The sequence below is a fragment of the Dromiciops gliroides genome, chromosome 2 (genome assembly GCF_019393635.1).
Source record: "Dromiciops gliroides isolate mDroGli1 chromosome 2, mDroGli1.pri, whole genome shotgun sequence".
NCBI classification, from domain to species: Eukaryota; Metazoa; Chordata; class Mammalia; order Microbiotheria; family Microbiotheriidae; genus Dromiciops; species Dromiciops gliroides.
The window spans coordinates 678,239,730-678,255,011 of record NC_057862.1 but is presented as its reverse complement, the minus strand read 5'-3'; the positions used below and the strand labels follow the sequence as shown (position 1 = coordinate 678,255,011).

The 15,282-nt window shown below is 41.8% G+C and overlaps 1 protein-coding gene across 7 annotated transcripts in view; it reads left to right on the top strand.

Moving 5' to 3' along the window:
* Positions 1–15,282, top strand: part of EXOC6B (exocyst complex component 6B) — a 606,916-nt gene that overhangs the window by 29,939 nt on the left and 561,695 nt on the right. The gene's annotated exons all lie outside the window — the stretch shown is intronic.

Below are 15,282 nucleotides of genomic sequence, written 5' to 3'. Positions count from 1 at the left end.
CTAGAATTTTAGCCCTTAACAGAGTAATGAATAAAAATACATTTTGATTTTGATCCATGTTTTGTATTCATTTGAGAGATTGGATTTGAGGGAGAAGAAACTGGAGAGAAGGTACAATAGTAATGAGGGCAATGTGATGATTGCTTTTTTTTGGTTTGTTTTTTGTTTTTTTGCAGGGCAGTGAGGGTTAAGTGACTTGCCCAGGGTCACACAGCTAGTAAGTGTCAAGTGTCTGAGGCTGCATTTGGACTCAGGTCCTCCTGACTCCAGGGCCAGTGCTTTACCCCCTCCACCACCTAGCCGCCCCCACAACTGCTGTTTTGGGTCCAAGCGTTCTTGTACAAATCCATAATTCTGGTTTTCTGGTGGCCGAGCATGTGTTTTCTTCGTTGATGATTCAGTGGGGAATGTTTTGGGACCACGGACGCAGACTATTACACCCTCATTCTGTTTTTCCAGTGCAGAAAGTTCTGCTTATGTCTGTCATTGACTGGAAAATCCCAAGTCGAAGGCCCTTCAGATTTTACATAGGATGCGCACATGTGCCAGTGTAAAAAAAATAATTATTATATCTAATCTTAGATTGCATAACTGGACTTATGAAAAATTTTAAGTTCAGAAAAATGACAATTGGGCTGTAAGTCCCATCTGGGGTGCCATTCAAATGTGGAAATATTTTAATTTACTAGGCCTAATTTGGGGGGACTAATCTGACTGTAGGACTAATCTGGGGACTGTTGACTGACTGGCTGTCTGACTGCTATTAATTTAATGTGGGCCGTTTATAATGTTCCACCACACTGCTCCACTCCCAAAATTGATAAGCAAAAGATTAAGAAGCCTCTTAACTAAATAATCAAAGCAGAGTTTATTTATGAGATACAATTTAAAATTATGAATACAGGGAAATAAAATGTACAACCTGACTGTGTTCTGGTGGGTCTCTTTCCACCTGCTGTGCCTGGAACCTTTTTAGTCTCCTCCTCACTGAAAAGTTCCCCTGCTCCATATTGGCCTCCGTCCCTTCTTGCTCTTAACTTTTTCTCCTTTCCCAGTCCTTGTAATCTCCTCCATCCTCTGTTCCCTTTCTTTCTCGTCAGCCCCCTTAATCTTGTCCTTCGGCCTCCCTGTGTTTCTTCTAATCTTGTCAGTCCCCCTTGTGTAATTTAAGATTCTAAATGTGGATTCTAATGTGTTCCCCCAGTTTGGGGGAAACTGACTAAAAATCACTGATAAAACGAGTTTAGGTTTTTAAGGGTTTATTGGAAAATAGAAAGAAAAAGATTGAGAACAGAATTCTAACAGCCTGGCATTCCTATCTCTCCTCAAATTTCCTGTGAAGTCCTCTGCCGCCACCACCATCAAGTCCGGAAGCCAAAAAAACCAGCGCTCTCTGCGCAGGCTCCCTTTCCTCCTTCCTGTCTCCTCCCAGACCATAGGAGGCTCCTCCAGTTGATTGGCTGGTAGACTTGATAGACAGCACCCATGAGCAAGCGTCATTTCCTGACGCCAAGGAAAAACCACAATGCCTCTGAGGCATTTTCCTCATGGTGGAGCTCTCCACAGCAAGTCTCCAGTAGGTGGCGTCATTCCAATCATTACACCCTACTGTCTAACTCTCCAGTTTATATATCTTCCTTCTCTCCACTCAAACCTCGGGGCTTTTTGCACCCCCTCCCCCCCACCAAGCTAATTCGCCAGCCGCCCTAGGGCTGTGGCTGGGGTGGGGGGCGCTTGAGCCTCTCATGTGTACCACACTCAGGGCTCTAGGAGCCTGTGCCCCATGCTGTGTGCCCAGGGACCTCGGCATGGGCTACGCCAGAGCCTGGCCTGGATGAGCCCAGGATCTCTTGGATAGATCTGCTCAGGGTGGAGAGAGCTGGGGCTCCCTCCCTGCAGCTGTCTGACCTGGTGTCTTGTATAGCCCACGGGGCTTTTTGGCTCAGCTGAAGCAGAGGGGGAGGGGGGGCACCAGTCTCTCCCACACAGAAGAGACCCTGAGGGCCTAAGGCTTTCTAATCTCAGCCCAAAAGTAGGGTCCCCAAATCAAAATAAATTTCCACACCAGGCATGGGAGGGTTAGAAGCATCCCGCCATCTTTTCCTGTAGACATTTGCTAAGAGGTCATTGTACAAGCAGCCTTAATCCCTTGCCTTCAGTCACCCCATCTGAGCGCTGTTAGTTTTGGGGCACACAGTGCTTCTTCCAAGTTGTGGACCAGAGCTCTCCTGTTGCTGGCCAAGAGCATGGTCTGGTTTTCCTGCTTGGGTTCAGCCATAACAAATGCTGCTTTGCGTCACTCAGAACTGCCCCAAACCATTAGGATTTCCTTAGAATTGCTGCCCTCCACACCCTCCCCCCCCCCTCGCCCCCTTTCCCCTTCAGATCCCTGGCTTTTGAAGCTCTTACTCTTACTATATGCAGAGTATAGTTCCTCTAGCCCCAAGATTGCTTTTTTTTTTTGGGGGGTGAGGCAATTTGGGGTTAAGTGACTTGCCCAGGGTCACACAGCTAGTAAGTGTCAAGTGTCTGAGGCCATATTTAAACTCAGGTCCTCCTGACTCCAGGGCCAGTGCTCTATCCACTGCGCCACCCAGCTGCCCCTCAAGATTGTTTTTTTACTCAGTACTTGAGGGCTGCTTTATGTCATTTCCCCTTGCACTCAAAACTTCTCTTTAGTTTCCCCGAATATTTCCTCGGCTTTCCTCTTTAATGAAGAAATGGTAGAAGAGTGAAAGATAAGCATACTCTGGGAATTTGGTGTATTTCCCTTTTCTCTGTGTCCATCTTGAAATGCTTTCCTAATATTAAGTATAGTGCTTAGTACACTTGGTTATTACCAGATGGCTCCATTCTTGTAAACTGAAGCACCTCAGCCTTTATTTTTGCCTAGGTTGGGAGATTTCTCCAGCTTCCTTTAGAAGCAAGGGGCATTCCAGAAGAGTTGTTTGTCCATTCCTTTATTCGTTCTTTCCTTTCCTTTTCTCTCTCCCTCTGCCCCGCTCCCCCTTTTTTCTACTCCTGGTCTCTTACCCACTGCTTTATATCACTCTTGAGCTTTGGACCAAGGAAAGAGAGTTAGAGAGGGAAAGGGAGACAGGGAGGGAGAGAGAGACTCAGAGACAGACAGAGAGAGAAACAGAGACAGAGACAGAGAAAGAGAGAGAAGTGGGGAAGGTACAGTCTTTATGCAACTGACTTAATTCTTTGAGAGACTCTAAACTGGATTTTATCACACTGTTGATCCTTGTAATTGTGCTTGAACACAGCTCTTAGTCTTTTAGGCAGCACTACATTCAGTCCACGAATAACTTAGCCTTCAACTTTAGTGCTGAAAGTTCGCCTGTCCCTCTGGCCGGGCTGCTGAGCAAAGCCTTACTTTGTCTTCTGTCTTTAGGATCTTGTTGTCTCTACTTCTCTTTTTTTTTTTTTTAAAGTGAGGCAATTGGGGTTAAGTGACTTGCCCAGGGTCACACAGCTAGTAGTGTTAAATGTCTGAGGCCGGATTTGAACTCAGGTACTCCTGACTCCAGGGCTGGTGCTCTATCCACTTCTTGTCTAAATCCCCAGTATTTCAGGACTGATTTTTCTTCTCCCATGCATTCAAAACCCTACCAAGGTTTGCCCAGCAAACCTTCTGAATTAAGTATTTTTTGTATTTCGATATTTTAATTATAGGAAAAATTTCTCCAACTAGGGGACTGTCTAGTGTTCATTATTTTGTAGCTTCTAGTGTGTGTCCCAATGTCTTAAGTGGTAGTAATGGGGATTAATGAAGATCTTAATCATGTCTCACATTCATTTAAATTCCATTTAATAAAAACCATAAAGGACACAGTACTGTTTTGAACAATTAGGGGTGTAAGCTGGAAGGAAAAAGTAGCAATGTGTTGTCAGTCTTAAAAAGTCTGGGAACTGTGGGTGTACAAAGATGATGTACTTTAATAAAAAATGATTGAAGATGGCTAAGGTCACATCTAGTCATAGGTTTTTGGCCACTTAAAAGTTAAGTGACATAAGTTCATTAATTTGGCTGTATATGGGCTAGGTCAAAGCTTAAAGAGTGGGTCGAGATCCCATATGGGGCCTTGTAACTGTACGTGGGGGGCATGAAAGATTTGGCAGTAAACATTTGATTTGTATACCTGGGGTTGCATAAAAATGTCTTGGGTGAAAAGGGGTCATGAGTGTAAAAAATTTAAGAAGCCCTGGGCTGGGTGACATACTGTGTGCCACCTAATGAGAGGCTCATCATATTGACTAGAAGGTGATGAATTTTTTGTTCAAGGAAATTCTCTAAGGCCGTGCCCTAAGTTATCATGGGGTTGGTGGAAAGGGCTCGTGCCTCAGTGAAATCCTTGGACCATGGCTGGATTTCAGAGGGTGTGGCCACCTCTGGAAGAAGCTGCCTGATTGGACAAGGCATATTGTTCTTCCTACCCAGGAACGCCATCAGAAAGGTGTATTATCAGACTAACTGAGAAAGGCTGCTGGAATTAGTGAAAAGTCTGAAGTAGAGAATGTTTCTAGAGAAACATTGAATAACTAGAACTAAGTTAATTGCCTAGTAGAGGTCTCTGGCCTTGCTTTGGTGAATAGGGCTCTGGGGAATAGGAAAGAACCAGTTTGGCTAGAAAGCGGAGTGCAGGAAGGGGAGGAATGTGAAATTAGTGAAATTAGACCAGGAAGAGAGGATAAAGTCAGGTGAAGAAGGTCTAAATACCAAACAGAAGAGTTTGTATTTGATCCTAGGGGAAACTTAAGTGTGTTTAAAAATGGCTTATACATCTTGATATTAGGATCAGAGAGCTGGAAGGCTCCCCAGAAATCGCCTGGGCAACCCTTGCATTTTATAAAAGAGGAGCCTACCACCTGGAGAGGGTGGAACTTGCTCAGGGCCACATGGGTAGTGAGAGAGGTGGGGTTTGAACACAGGTCTTCTTTCCACTCAAACTCCACAAAGTACCTCTTGTTTATGCAGTTCAGTTATTTAATGATCTTTTTTCTTTATGGTTACAAAAGTACCTTTAACCAGTTTTTAATGACTACAGTCCAAGTTAGGCCAAACTATGACAATGAGGCATGAACCTGCCCTCTGAAAGTTTACAATTTAATATATTGACAAATATCCAATGAAAGGCAGTAGTCCATAGCCTTTTCCAGTGTTCCTTAAATACACAAAACAAGTTTTTAAAAGTTTAACCAAAGTAGTTCAAAGTAGTTCTTTTTGTGTTTAATAAACCATAAGATTCTGTGTTAGTTTTCTAACCTGGTTTAATGGAGGTTCATTCTTAAAATAGCAGCCAAGTTCAAGTGTGCATGTATGTGTTTAAACAGTGAAGTTAAGGGATTCCACGGTGCTTGGAGATTCCTGTCTCCTGAATTGACTGCAGTATTAGGCTCTTTCAGCTTTTCTGTAGGTGGTAACAATTCTTCATGACAGAGAAGGCCTGCTGGCTTTTGTCTGCTTTTTGCTAGTTAAGTCTTACCGGATCCTCTGGATTGCTTTTCTTCTGAACTTTGAAGTTCAGCCTGAGCTCTCTCTCTTTGCTCTTGTCAAGGGCCAGAGGTAGGGAATTTATCATTTACTTTAGGAAATGGAACTGAAATTGTTGATTTTCCTGAGTGCTTTGGGGCCCTATTTTTATACATCCTGTGTTTTATTGCTGGATTCAGAGAGTTAGTGTTTTTCTGACACTCCCCCCTTTTTACACACTTCCACACAGGAAAAAGATACAACTTTATTTTTTTCTCCAAAGGATGAATTCAGAACGTGATAGTAAAAGTTCCAATGGTTCTTCATGCTATTTCCTTTCTCTGTTTTGTAGATTAGCTTTTAGTGTTCTGTGTGAGCCAGCCAAAATGGAATAATCACAATTCTTTGCACATAGTGGGTACACAAATATTTGTTGAATGAAAGTTAAAAATCATTTTTTGGTTGGGGAGTGGTTGATATGAAGGAGGAGTAGTTTCCTAGCTCTCTTGCCTCGGTTGGCATGGAGCATGGTTTATTCCTTTCGTTTGCTTGTCTGCATGTGTGCCGAAGGACATGGAATTCAGGAGTCAGGGGCTGAAATGGCAATAATATTGTCATCACAGTACAAGAGCTCCTGATCGCCCAGACAGAGTTTGAGATGTAGAGCACGTGTGTGACCCAGAGCCAGGTCGTAGTAGTGAGAGAAGGCCAAACTCTAATTCATCTACAAAAGCTCATTGGGAATGAACAGGGTCTTTTGGCATCCAAGAAAAACTGATCTCAGGCCCCATCAAGAGACGTGCCTGGTGTTGGCAGCTCCATCATACTATACTCCAGCTGGACCCCATTGGAGTGCTCTGTTCAGTTCTGCGTACCTCACATGAGGATGGGCATTGAGAAGCCAGAGAGTGTCCAGACCAAGGCTACCAGGGTGGTGAAACTCCTGGGGACGGGGGAGGATGAGGATTGGGAGGAGAAACTGGGAAGGGTTTGGCCCAGAGAAGAGAAGACTCTGTGTGTGCGTGCATATGTGTGTGTGCATGAGAGAGAGAGAGAGAGAGTGCGTACACGCACAGGGAGAGGGGGACGGGGCAGAGGGAGTGAGGGAGCTAACCATCTTCAGGAAGTGGAAGGGCTGTTTGTAGGAGGATGGTTTGAAGAGGGTACAACTGGGGGATCTCCCTTGCTTGGGCAGTGCCTGTTCTAAGAACTTATGGCTTGTCTCTGCCTTCAGCCTCTGCTCTACAAGCCACACACTGCAGAACTGCCAAGCGGTTAATCCTAACGCACACTCCTGTCCTCCAGAAGCACGAGTAGCCCCTTCTGGCCTCCAGGATCAAATACAAACTCTTCTGTTTGGTATTGAGACCTTCCTCGCCTGACTCCAGCCTCTCTTTCTGGTCTAAGTTCGCCTGCCTCCCCTTCCTGCCCTCTGCTCTCTGGCCAAACTGGTTCTTTGCTATTCCCCAGAGCCAGCGTTCCAGCTCTCTCCTGGGCCCTGGTGTGAGCTGTCCCCCATGCTTGAAGGCTTGTCCCCCAGACTCTCTCCAAAGCCCAGCTTCAGGACTTCTCACAGTACAAGGCTTTTCCTGACCTTCTCAATTGTCAAAGCTCTTTCCCCTTCCCCATAATTGGGATTCATTTTGTCAAGTACTTGAGATAGGCTGGGTACATGATAAATGCTTTTAACTTTAACTTAAATGAACTTGGAGGAATTGGGGCGAATTCCGATTCTCCCTTAAAGAGGTGGGTCTTCACTTTGGAGTGCCTGTCTGGAGCTGAGCTAGGCTAACTGGTGACTGAATGTGTGTGTAACTGATCACTCCACTAAGATGGCCCCTGAGACCATGTGCACATCCTGGCCAGCCATATGTTGGTTATTGGGCATCTTACAGTATGCCCAGGTGCCACTGCTTTGCTTCTCTCCACCCGGACTGGTGTGCCCTGCAGTGGGTGTCCTTGGTGGGGCCTCACACGGAGCCAGGGATACCATAAAGGGAAGATAGGGGAAGACAGTCAAGCCCAGCTCTTTCTGTATTCAGTGATGTTCTCTGGAAACACCTACTTCCTGGCCACATTTTCTAAATCCTGCAGCTACTTGGGCCTAGAAATGAATTTGATGCCCCAAAGCAGAGGTGTCAGACTCATAGGCTGCTCAGTGCAGCCTCAACCAGATTCAAGTGGGAGCCATTTCTATTGGAGTTTGGCCCGCCTGTCCCGACTCACATTTCCTTGCTGAGAAGCCAAGGCTGAAAAGGCCCCTGGGAGATTCCCAGCCTTGTCATTGCTCCTTTGGTTTTCTTGAGCACAGTGTCAGGTTGCAGTGACCTACTTACACTTTGCTTTCTGCTCATTGAGATCTCAAGCTTTCAGAAACACCAGATTGGCTATAATTATAGCTTTTATTCAGGTGAAGGCCTAGCCACCTCCAGGGGGGCAGGTAGGTGGTCGTGTGGGGCAGCTTTCTACCAGTTACCCTGTTACTCCTGAGAGAACTTTACATATCACATCCTCTGGGAGGCTCCATGTCTCCAATCTGTAGAAAGGTGGTAGCAAAAGTGGACATTTTGCAACTGGGTTAGAATTTCATTTTTTTTGCCTATGATATTTTATGTGACTGTTTCAGTTTCTTTGTTCGATGTCAATCAAAATGTTAACTAGCTCTGTAATCATGATAACTCACATTTTTATAGCTCCTCAAGGTTCTTTTTAAAATAAATTTTATTTTTATTTTGAAAATTTTTTCCCCAATTACATATAGAGATATTTTTTCGAGTTCCAAATTTTTCTCTTGCCTTCCTTTCCCGCCCTGTCTCCTAACCAGCAAGCAGTCTGATATAGGTTATACGTTACAATCATGTTAAATATTTCCACATTAGTCATGCCATGAGAGGAGAATGAGAATAAAAGGAAAAAAAAACACAAGAAAGAATAAACAAGAATAATACCAAAAAAGCAACAAGAAAAGTGAAAATAGTATGCTTCAATCTACATTTAGACTCCCTAGTTCTTTTTCTGAATGTGGAGAGCATATTCCACCATAAGTCTTTTGACATTATTTTGGATCATTGAATTGCTGAGGAGAGTTAAATGTATCACAGTTGATCATCACACATTGTTGTTGATACTGTGTACAATGTGCTCTTGGTTCTGCTCATTTCACTTAGCATCAATTCATGTAAGTCTTTCCAGGTTTTTCTGAAATCCATCTGCTTATTATTTCTTTTCTTTTCTTTTCTTTTTTTTAGTGAGGCAATTGGGGTTAAGTGACTTGCCCAGGGTCACACAGCTAGTAAGTGTTAAGTGTCTGAGGCCGGATTTGAACCCAGGTCCTCCTGACTCCAGGGCCGGTGCTCTATCCCCTGCGCCACCTAGCTGCCCTGAACAATAGTATTTCATTACCACAACTTGTTCAGCCATTCCCCAGTTGATGGGCATCCCCTCAATTTCCAATTCTTTGCTACCACAAAAAGGGCAGCTGTAAATACTTTTGTATATGTGGGTCCTTTTCCCTTTTTTATGATCTCTTTGGGATACAGATCCAGTAGTGGTATTGCTCGGTGAAAGGGTATGCACAGTTTTAAAGCCTTTTGGGCATGGTTCCAAATTGCTCTCCAGAATGGTCGATCAGTTCACAGCTCCACCAACAGTGCATTTGTGTTCCAGTTTTCCCACAACTTCTCCAACATTTATCATTTTCCTTTTTTGTCTTATTAGCCAATTGGATAGGTGTGAGGTGGTACCTCAGAATAGTTTTAATTTGCATTTCTCTACTCAGTAGTGATTGAGAACATTTTTTCATATGGCTGTCTATAGCTTTAATTTTGTCTTCTGAAAACTGCCTATTCATATCCTTTGACCATTTATCAGTTGGGGAATGACTTGTATTCTTATAAATTTGATTTAGTTCCTGATATATTTCAGGAATGAGGCCTTTATCAGAAATACTGGCTATAAAAATTGTTTCCCAGCTTTCTGTTTTCCTTTTAATCTTGTTTGCATTGGCTTTATTTGTGCAAAACCTTTTTAATTTAATGTAGTCAAAATGATCCATGCTGCATTTTTTGTTTTTGTTTTTTGCGGGGCAATGGGGGTTAAGTGACTTGCCCAGGGTCACACAGCTAGTAAGTGTCAAGTGTCTGAGGCCGGATTTGAACTCAGGTACTCCTGAATCCAGGGTCAGTGCTTTATCCACTGTGCCATCTAGCTGCCCCATGCTGCATTTTATAATGTTCTCTATCTCCTCTTTGTTCACCTAAGGTTTCTTAATGATAGTCCTTTTCTGTTGGTAGTGCAAGTATTATTTATCTCCCCTTTACAGATGAGGGAACAGGTTTTGAGACATTAACTAACCTGCCTGTAATCATATAGTGCCCAAGACACTCTTGAAATCCAGGTCTTCCGAACAGTTTAGCACCACATCTACTTTCTCTAACAGAAGGGGAACCATCTGGGAACATCTGGATTAGCCTTCATTAAGCCTGATCACTTTGGATCTTTCCTCCCCCCCCATCTTCCTCCTCCTCTCTCCTCCCTCCCTTCCTCTCTTCCCCCTCTTCCCCCCTTTCTTCCCCTCCTTTCCTTTCTTCCTCCCCCTCCTTTTCTCCCTCTTCCCCCTTCCTCCTTCCCTCTCCTCTCCCTTCCTCTCATCCCCTTCTACACTTAAAACTCAGGGAAACAAGGAAGGCTTCCCAGAGGAGGTGACACAAGTAGTGCCTTGAAGGAAGACAAGCATTTTGTTCTTCTCTTTGAAGATGAAAGACATTTACCTAACAAGATCCACATACAACAGTCCAGTTAGAGATGCTGGACATTTTTTTACTTGATTTCACTGTACTTTTCTGAAGTGGAAGATATTTATTTACTCAGTTTCAACTTCTTGGCTTGAAGGCCTTTGGAAAAGTTTGAGCTTTGTTTTTTCCCCTTTTTCAAAATTATTATTTGTTTATTTTTACCTTATTTTTGGAAAACTTTTTGAGTTCCAAATTCCCTTTCTGCCTTCAGCCCCTCCCGTACTATTGAGAGGGCAGGCAATACGATCTCCACTGTACATGGGAAATCATGCAAAACATTTTTATATTTGCCATGTTACAAAACAGCAAGAAAAATAAGGACATTTTAAAAATCTGCTTCAATTTGCACTCAGAGTTCATCAGTTCTCTCTCTGGGGGTGGGTGGGGAGCCTTCTCTTCACGAGTCCATTAGAGTTGTTTTGGATCATTGTATGCATCAGAGTTGCTGAATCTTTCAGTTACTCATCTTTACAATCTTGCTGTTACTGTGCACCATGATATCTTGGGTTTTGTACACATCACTTTACATGAATTCATATAGGACTTCTCAGGTTTTTCTTGGGGGGCTGTGCGGTGCTGGTGGTTGTTTTGTTTTTTCTAAAACTACCCCTTCATCAGTTCTTTTTTTTAATTAATAAAGTATTTTTTTCCATTACGTGTAAAGATAGTTCTCAACTTTTGTTTATACAAGTGTTACAATTTCATATTTTTCTCCCTCCCCTTCCTCCCCTAGACAGCAGGTAATCTGATATAGGTTATATATATATATATATATATATATATATATATATATATACACACACACACACACACACACATATATATATACATATACATATATATACACATATATATACATATATATATACACATATACATAGGTTATATATATATACACACACACACATAATAACATTAATCCTATTTCTGCATTAGTGATGTTATAAGAGAAAAATCAGAGCAATGGTGAAAAACCTCAAAATAGAAAAAATAACAGCACCAAAAACAAAAGAAATAGTATGGTTCATTCAGCATCTATACTCCACAGTTCTTTTTTTTTTTCTTGAATTTGGAGATCCTCTTCTATACTATCGCATTGGTGAGAAGAATATAGTCCATCACAGTAGATCAACACTCAGTGTTGATGATACTATGTACAATGTTCTTCTGGTTCTGCTCATCTCACTCATCATCAGCCCACGCAAGACCCTCCAGGTTTCTCTGAACTCCTGCTCATCGTTTCTTACAGCACAATAGTATTCCATTGTATTCATATACCACAACTTGTCCAACCATTCCCCAGTTGATGGGCATCCCCTCAACTTCCAATTCCTTGCCACCACATAAAGAGCAGCTATAAATATTTTTGTACATGTGGGTCCCTTTCCCCTTTCCATGATTTCTTTGGGAAAAAGACCTAAAAGTGGTATTGCTGGGTCAAAGGGTATGCACAGCTTTGTTGCCCTTTGGGCATAATTCCAAATTGCTCTCCAGAATGGTTGGATCAGTTCACAGCTCCACCAACAATGCATTAGTGTTCCAATTTTCCCACAGCTTCTCCAACATTTATTATTTTCCTTTTTTGTCATTTTAGCCAATCTGATAGGTGTCAGGTGGTACCTCAGAGTTGTTTTAATTTGCATCTCTCTAATCATTAGAGATTTAGAGCATTTTTTCATATGGGAATAGATAGCTTTGGTTTCTTCATCAGAAAACTGCCTGTTCATATCCTTTGACCATTTCTCAATTGGAGAATGACTTGGATTCTTATAAATTTGATTTAGTTCCCTATATATTTTAGAGATGAGGCCTTTATCAGACGTACTGGCCACAAAAATTGTTTCCCAGCTTTCTGCTTCCCTTCTAATTTTGGATGCATTGCTTCTGTTTGTACAAAATTTCTTTAATTTAATGTAATCAAAATCATCCATTTTGCATTTTATAATATACTCTATCTCTTGTTTGGTCATAAACTGTTTTCCTTTCCAAAGATCTGATAGGTAGACTATTCCTTTCTCTCCTAATTTACCTATGGTATCACCTCTTATGTCTAAATCATGTGTCCATTTTGACCTTATTTTAGTATAAGGTGTAAGACGTTGGTCTATGCCTAATTTCTGCCATACTACCTTCCAGTTTTCCCAGCAGTTTTTGTCAAATACTGAGTTCCTATCCCAGAAGCTGGAGTCTTTGGGTTTATCAAACACTACATTACTAGTGTCATTTACTACTGCATTTCCTGTGCCTAGCTTATTCCATTGATCTACCACTCTATTTTTTAGCCAGTACCAGATAGTTTTGATGACTGCCGCTTTATAGTAAAGCTCCAGGTTTGGTACTGCTAACCCACCTTCCTGTGAATTTTTTTTCATTATTTCCCTGGATATTCTTGATTTTTTGTTTTTCCAGATGAATTTTGTTATTATTTTTTCTAGTTCTATAAAATAATTTTTACGTAGTCTGATTGGTATGGCACTGAATAAGTAAATTAATTTAGGCAGTATTGTCATTTTTACTATATTAGCTCTGCCTATCCATGAGCAATTGATATCTTTCCAATGATTTCCCTGGCTCTTTCTTACATGTAATTTTTATTGCATCATGATCTAAGAAGGATGCATTTACTATTTCTGCCTTTCTACATTTGACTATGATGTTTTTGTGCCCTAATACATGGTCAATTTTTGAAAATGTGGCATGTACTTCTGAGAAAAAGGTATATTCCTTTCTCTCCCCATTCAGTTTTCTCCAGACATCTATCATGTCTAACTTTTCTAGTAATCTATTCACCTCTTTCACTTCTTTCTTATTTATTTTTCGGCTAGATTTATCTAATCCTGAGAGGGGGAGATTCAGATCCCCCACTAGTATAGTATTACTGTCTAATTCCTCTGGTAACTCATTTAATTTCTCCTCTAAGAATTTGGATGCTATACCACTTAGCGCATACATATTTAATATTGATATTACTTCATTATCTATAGTACCTTTTAGCAAAATGTAATTTCCTTCCTTATCTCTTTTAATGAGATCTATTTTTGCCTGCGCTTTGTCTGAGATAAGGATTGCTACCCCTGCCTTTTTTACTTTAGCTGAGGCATAATATATTCTGCTCCAGCCTTTTACCTTTGTTCTGTGTGTATCTCTCTGCTTTAAATGTGTTTCTTGTAAACAGCATATTGTAGGATTCTGGTTTTTAATCCACTCTGCAGTTTGCTTCCATTTTGTAGTAGAGTTCATCCCATTCACATTCACAGTTATTATTACTGACTGTCTATTCCCCTCCATTCTATTTACCCCCTTTGTACTTTTCCCCACTTCTTTCACCCTATTCTTCCTCACCGATGTTTTACTTCTTACCCCTGCCTCCCCCAATCTGCCCTCCCTTTTTATCACCCCCCTCTCTTTTCTTTTCTTTTTTTTTAGAATAGAATTTTATTTTCCAAAATATATGTAAAAACAAATTTTAACATCAATTTAAAAAAAAATTGTTCCAACTTCTCTTCCTCCTCTATTCCCACCCCCACCCACTAGAACTCAAGCATTTCAAAATAAATTATACATGAGTAGTCATGGAAAACATTCCCACATTAGCTAGGTTGTGAGGAAAAAACAGTCAAAAAACTCCCAAAACTTCAGACTGAGGAATCGTCAAAGAGAAAAAACATTTTTTTAAAAAAAGAGTTTCCAGGGGCAGCTAGGTGGTGCAGCGGACAGAGCACCGGCCCTGGAACCAGGAGCACCCGAGCCCAAATCCAGCCCCACACACCCAACACCCACCAGCCATATGACCCCAGGCAAGCCACCCAACCCCAATTGCCTCACCAAAAAAGAAAAAAAAGAGAGAAAAGAAAAAAAAATGTGTTTCCAACTATTTCAGATACTATCACTTCTTTCTCTGTAGATGGGTTGCCATTTTCATAGTCCTTCAGGGTTATATTGGACCATTGCCTTGCTGAAAATAACCACATGCTTCCCAGCAGATCATTTTACACTATTGCTGTTATTTTGTATACAGTGCATTTCACTCTGCTTCAGTTCATGTAGGTCTTTCCAGGTTTTTCTAATAGTATCCTGTTCATCATACCCTAAATAATGTACCTTAAACTTGACAAAGAATTTTCTTCGTATTAGCCCAGCAAAGTCATCATAACTATTTCCCTCCATCCTATTCCCTTCCCATGATATTTACTCTATTTTCCATCTTCTTTTAAACTATTCCTCCTCAAAAGTATTTTACTTCTGACTGTCCCCTCCCCTACTCTGCACTCCCTTTTTTTTCACCCTTCCTTCCTTATCCTCTTCCCCTCATACTTTCCTGTAAGGTTAAATAGATTACTCCTCCCAACTGGGTGTGAATGTTATTCCCTCCATGAGCCAACTCTGATGAGTTTAAGGTCTTTGAGCTAATTCTATGTTCCAAATTTTCTTCCTCCCTCTCTCCTCAACCCTCCCTATGAAATCAAGCAATTCAATATTTCATACTTGTGCCGTTATGCAGAACGTCTTCACCTTCCTTGAAAGTATTTTGCTTTTTACTACTCTCTCCCAGAATCTGCCCTTCCCTCCTTCCCCTCCCCCCCCTTATCTCCCTCCCCTTCTTCAGGGCAAAATATATTACTATACCCACTTGAGTATGTATGTTAGTCCTTCTTTGAGTCAATTCTGATGATATTAAGGTTCAATCACTCCCCAATTCCTTCCCCCTCTTCCCCTCCCCTCCATAAGCTTTTTTCTTGTTTCCTTCATATGAATAACCTCTCCCCAGACCATCTCTCCCCTTCCCCCTCCCCCAGTCTATTTCTCCTACACCTCAACCCTATTTTAAGGAAGTCATTATGGGTTAGTTAGGTGGCACAGTGGACAATGCACCAGCCCTGGACCCAGGAGGCCCCAAGCCCAAATCCGGCCCCATACATAAGACACCCCACAAAGAACAAAACATAACTTCCCTTCGTATTCAGTTCAGACCTGTGTCCTCTGTATTATCTTCCCATATAGGAATGTTGACAG